Genomic DNA, 6,552 nt, shown 5'->3' with positions numbered 1-6,552 from the left:
CTCAACCCAACTCCTTACTTCCTGCTTTGTCTACCAGCTTCCAAAGAGAGCCCCATAGGAAAATTTCACCAGTTTCCCTAGTGGATCATGCCATCATGAATAGTTAGAATCAAATATATAATATTGAATATTTGTATTGAAGGCTCTAAAGGCTAAATTTTATGAAACAAGATCTCACACCTAAACAGTGCCTCGCTTCTGAAATTGCAAAAGCTAATTTTTTATTTTTAGAAGACAATCACATCTTATAAGTGAGGAAAACATGAAATTTTCATGAAGATCCACATCAATCTACATAAGATATTCCAGACTTGAATTTCAGTTGCCTATACATACTCTCCTAGGTAAGTCAGCGCTCAAAACCATATATACCATAACTTCTATTTTAAACATGTATTGTTGTTGAACTACTACCTGTCCTAAATTAGGAGGCCATGTATCAACCAGTCTTTTGGTTGGACCAACCACTCGAACCAAACAAGGACATTGTTGGTCATCACCGGAGGTACATATGTGCCTTCTTTCTTTTGCAAGTAGAGGCAATGGCATCACCTATGATCTCATCAACTGGAGAGTAGCCCTTCATGCCCAAGCAAAGATGATTACCTTCCTGCCAAAATTATGTTCTTTGCAAATGGAATCCGCAATAGTTATTTCAAGTCCATAGCACTTAACAGAGCATGTATCAATAGTAATACTCATTTCAATTGAACTTTTGAACAAATAAACAGAAACACGAAATATTATATATTTAACAGTATTAGAAAAACATCACTAGGAGAGAATACTTGAAACAAATACATTCAAGACCAAAAAAGAATATTTGAACAAAAATAGCAATTAAAGCTTGTGCATTCTTGTAGGTAGGTATTAAATCTATAATCTATTACATAAAGAGCAAAACTTATAACATGCAATTGCATGAATGCAAACAAGAGACAACCAACAAAAGGACAGGAGTAACAAGCAGGTCAGATGGATGTTCCACTTTTAGTTTGAATAGGGTTATAGATGTTTGTTGTTGGTTACCTGACCTGAAATTTGTTAAGTCTCAACCAGGCTACATGGCTCTAAGGACCTAGATCCAATTATTTGGCAGATGAAGGCCATAGTTGAGTGAACCATGTTTAAATATGCTTCATCCATGCTTCACGCAACTTAGTTCTTAGTATGGATCTGATGAGACAACTTCTTGGATCAACCTTTTGATTTGCTTTGATTTGCCTAAATATTCTTTGCAAAGCCGATGCAATTAATATATTAAAAAAATTTAAGTGTATGTGGTGGATTCGAGCGGTAGCAACACTAAAGACTATTGTGTATGTGTATGATGTCGTGTCGTTGGAATTTCTATGCAAACTTCATTGTAGCTGCTTTAAGCTAAAGACAGGAGGCTCAGGGTGGTAGCATTTAAAAGTGTTGCTAAAGACAATATCACCAGCACTTCAAAATGTCAGGTGCTCTCCTATTGAAGTTGGTAAAAGATAAAGGAACAGAGGAGCTATTTGTTGTCATGTACATTGACAGAGGGTAAAAGGTAAGGAATTTTCTTCTCTTTTATTGGTTTCTTGTTCTGTATATAAAGAGGCGTTGTTGGTAGATCAATTTGAAAGATTGGGTTTTGCAGGTGATCTGGTTCTATGAGGAACTCTTGCTTCACAAATTGATGAAAATGTTCGAAGAGATATGAACTACAAATCTTGAAACATCACAATATAGATCCATTTAAGGTGATAATAATTCATTGGCCCTTAGCTCCAAATTTGCTAATTTGATGAGATTCATTGTATGTTGGGAACAGAGAAAATTATCTATCATTTTTTTTCTAAAGAACATTCAATAATGGTCTTAGGAATTAAAGCCATAGCGTTATGTGATTGTCCTGCTACATTAAAATAGTTGGGTCAAATTTTACTATGACCACATCTTCTTTTGAAAGAAATATCTTTTTATAAACCCAAACTCTAATGTAAATCATGTGGGGAAAGAGAGTCTCAAAACATAAGAAAATTCATAATCATAGACAAGAGGATAGCCAATCATAGAAGACAAATACAAGAAACACAAGAAAGAGAGAGGATGAGGACGAGCCCCACCACTTGGGAGAGGATCCCAAGCCCCTCGACAGAGGAAGGGTTGAGCACCAACTCTCGGCCTGGTAGGTTGCAGGACCTTACCTATGATCGGCTTCCTTTGGGGAGGACTCGATTCTCAGCAGCAGAAAGAGAGAGACAGAAAGTTGCAGCCAATGCTGTGGGTGGTTGTTGCGCATAGGCGAGAGTCCTGCAACCAAAAGAGCAGCAGCAGATGGCGGATGCGCAAGGCAGGGGTTTAGCAACTAAAGGAGCAGCACGCACACACAGGAGAATCGGAGGAGGGAAGCTGAGATATAGAGAGAGGCTATGAACATGACAGGTGGTGGGGGTCCCAAGGGCAAGAAGGACCAAACTTTTTTAACACAACGTCTAAACGTGTTGAAGATAAGGATAAGATCGTGCCACCTCCTGCTTCCTTTATCTTCTGAGTTTGTTTAGGAAACCTGTTGAGCCGTTATGATGGTTTCCTTTCTTTTCTTCTTATTCTCTTGGCTGGGTCTTATCCCATGAGCCTGTGCAACAGGCTATAAATATGATGTATATTGTACCAAGGAGAGACAGAAAATATATGAGATTGTGAGGTGTTGCCGTGGATGTAGGTCTTCATGACTAAACCACGTAAATCTGTAATTTTTTCTTTGATTTATTTTTGCTACATGGTATCAGAGTTGTTCATCCTAAGTATTGTGTTTGGGTCATCACCATGGCAGCCGATGGTTCATCCTCTTTGGGCAGAAATGCAACTAATGCTGGTGAAAGAGTTTTGGTACAAGAACAAGTACCTAATTCAAAGATTACCTCTATTTTATTGAATGGAAAAAATTATTTGCAATGGTCAAAATCTGTTATGTTATATCTTAGTGGTCGATCTAAACTCGGCTACATCAATAGTGAAGTCCAAATGCCGGCAAATACAGATGTCAAATACCATGAATGGAGATCGGCAAATGATCTGGTTATGTCGTGGCTCTTAAATTTTATGGAACCACACATAGCTGAAAGTTTTTTATTTTTGGATTCTGCACAAGAGATTTGGAATGCTGCCAATGAACTATATGCTGAACAAAATAATATAGCACGCCTATATCATTTGTCTTATGATATTCATAATCTAAAAAAGGAGGTTATGCCATTTTGTGAATATTATGGTAAAATGAAAAGGATGTGGGACGAGTATGAGTCCTATACATTAACATACACCGACCTGATTTCCTTCAAGAAATTGAGGGAACATGAAAAGGTGTTTCAGTTGTTAGCAGGTCTTGGAAATGAATTTGAACACCTACGCAGTCAGATCCTTATGGCTGCTGACATTCCATCAGTTAACAATGTGTGCTCTATTATTATGCGAGAAGAATCCCGTAAGCGCATCATGAATAGAGATACTATCCAGATTGATGATAATCACAAAGAATCCAGTAATAAGGCAGCATTTACTGCTTCTTTCCCTAAATATGATGGTCGTATCAATACCAGCTACAAAGGCAAAGGAAAAAAACTTACTTGTACTCACTGCAAAAGGGATGGTCATTCTCGTGATAGATGTTGGAAGCTTCATGGGAAACCTGGTGTTCAGAAATCAGATCAGCAAAATACTACAGCTCAAGTTGCTTCAACAAATCCTAGTGACACAACTTTGCAAGCATTAACAGAGCTGCTTTAAAAACTATGCAAAGAACATGAGAAAACAACAATGGTAGCATCGGCCTCTAGTCATCCTCAAATCGGTAAGTCTTTTGCCTTCTTAACTGATCACAAAAATACAAATACATGGATTATTGACTCTGGAGCATCTGAAAATATGTGCAATTCCATGACAAACTTGCATAATGTTAAAGAAGCAGATCAGAGAAATCAGGTTACTATTGTTGACGGCTCTTCTGTGAAAGTTGCAGGAATAGGTGAATTACCGTTTCTCAATGAGAGTAAAAATTTAGATGTGCTTGTTGTTCCTAAGTTATCAGCCAACCTTTTATCTGTCTCCCGAATTACTCAAGAGTTGGATTGTGATGTCATTTTCTCACCGTATAATGTGGTATTTCAGGACCGGATATCGAAGAGGAAGATTGGTGAAAGAAAACTTGTGAATGGTTTATATATTTTTGAACAAAAAACATGGGCTATGCTTATCAATAGAGAAGAGTGTTCCTTGTGGCACAGACGTTTAGGTCATCCCTCAAATCAGACTTTAAAAACTTTATTTCCTGCTTTTTATTATGATTGTCAATAATGTGATGTATGTCGGTATGCAAAAATGAGTAGACCCCCGTTTCCTCAGTCTGAAAATAATGTTGAACATTTGTTTGACTTGGTACATTCTGATGTATGGGGACCTGCCCCAATTATATCTTATTCTGGCTTTAGATATTATTTAAGCTTTATTGATGATTTTTCTAAAGTGACATGGCTATATATGCTTAAATCTAAAGATGAGGTGATCGAAAAATTCAAAACCTTTTACACTATGGTGGAAACACAATATGGGATACAAATCAAGTCTCTCAGTTCTGATAATGGATCTGAATTCAAAAATGCCTTGTTTGAGACATTTGAAAAGGAAAAGGGCATTGATCACCAGTTCACTTGTGTTGGGACTCCTCAGCAAAATGGAGTTGCTGAAAGGAAGAATAGGCATCTTCTTGAGGTAACTCGGGCTCTTCTTCTTCAAATGAATGTTCCCAAAAATTTTTGGAGTGACACTGTTATGAATGTGTGTTATATTATAAATAGGCTTCCTAGTCAACGTCTTCAAAAACGTGCCCCTATTGAAATTCTTAAAGGGAGAAAGTTGAATATAAATCACATACATACCTTTGGGTGTGTCGTCTATGTGGCCAACCAAAAACAGAATATTGATAAACTTAGTAGTAGAGCTTCCAGGTGTATTTTCTTGGGTTATTCTACCTCTCAAAAAGGATATAAGTGTTACAATACAGAAGAGAGGCGTCTTTATATATCAAGAGATGTATCCTTTGATGAAAAAACGTCATATTTCTCTCAAAAAGCTAGGGACGTTACATCTCAGGGGGAGACTGCCTTACCAAACCTTGACACTTATGATGAGTTCTTTTATGTAAAAGAAAACCAAGAGCAATTCAATGCTTCTTCTTTGCCTCAAGGGGGTGATGAAGGTGATATTTCCATGAATCAAGCTGAAGTTGTTGAAGAAGTTCAACCGATTTTGAGAAGATCTGAACGAATTACTCATCCGCCACCTCGGCTGAATGATTATGTTTCTTATTCCTCGATCACATATCCAATTGGAAATTATATTGGATACAAGAATATTACCAAGTCTTACAATGCTTATATCAACAACCTAGAGACTTGTCAAGAACCTACAAGCTATGAAGAAGCAAGAAAGCAAACTGTATGGGTGCAAGCCATGAACGAAGAATTAGATGCTCTTCATAAAAACAAGACTTGGAATATTGTTAAGTTGCCATCAGGAAAAAAGGATGTTGGATGCAAATGGGTGTATAAAGTAAAATACAAAAGTAATGGTACAGGTGAGAGGCACAAGGCCAGGCTAGTTGCAAAGGGGTACACTCAAATGGAGGGTATTGATTATGAAGAAACATTTGCTCCAGTTGCTAAGATGAATACTGTTAGAATTATTCTCTCTATTGCTTGCAACTATAATTGGCCATTATATCAGTTAGATGTTAAAAACGCTTTTTTGCAGGGGGAATTAAAGGAAGAAGTATATATGAAACTCCCTCCTGGGCATCCTAAGGAAGGAAATAACAACCTGGTATGTCATTTACAGAAGGTCATATATGGTCTAAAGCAGTCTCCCAGAGCTTGGCACTACTGCCTTAGCAGGACTCTAGAATAGAATAATTTTGTTAGGTGTTATGTTGATAACTCTTTATTCATCAAAAAAGAAGATGGCAATCTAACTCTTGTGTTGGTATATGTAGATGATATCATTGTGACAGGGATGAATGATAAAAGCATTTTATACACTAAAGCTCTTCTTCACGATGCCTTTGATATAAAAGATTTGGGTAAGTTGCGTTATTTTTTGGGAATTGAAGTTGCTCACTCCAAGAAGGGTCTCTTTCTGTCACAGAGAAAATACACTTTGAACCTACTCAAAGATGTAGGTAAACTGGGATGCAAACCCGTTGAAACTCATGTTGAAGCCGGAAAAAACCTTGCTATGTCCCCTGAAGATCCTATTATTGATAAAGAACGTTATCAAAGATTAGTAGGCAAGCTTATATATCTTAACATTACGAGGCCTGACATAACTTATGTTGTTAGTCTTGTAAGTCAATATATGCATACTCCACAAGGGTGTCACAGGAAGATTGCAAATCGGATATTACAGTACTTAAAACGAACACCAGGTCAAGGATTATGGTTTAAGAGAAATGGAAACAATTTCATTCAAGGATACACTGACGCTGACTGGGCCAGAAGTCCAGACAGAAGGTCTACTACAGGTTAC

Source organism: Nuphar pumila, chromosome 4 (assembly GCF_984573655.1).
Source record: "Nuphar pumila chromosome 4, dmNupPumi1.hap1.1, whole genome shotgun sequence".
NCBI lineage: Eukaryota > Viridiplantae > Streptophyta > Magnoliopsida > Nymphaeales > Nymphaeaceae > Nuphar > Nuphar pumila.
This window is presented reverse-complemented; position numbering follows the sequence as displayed.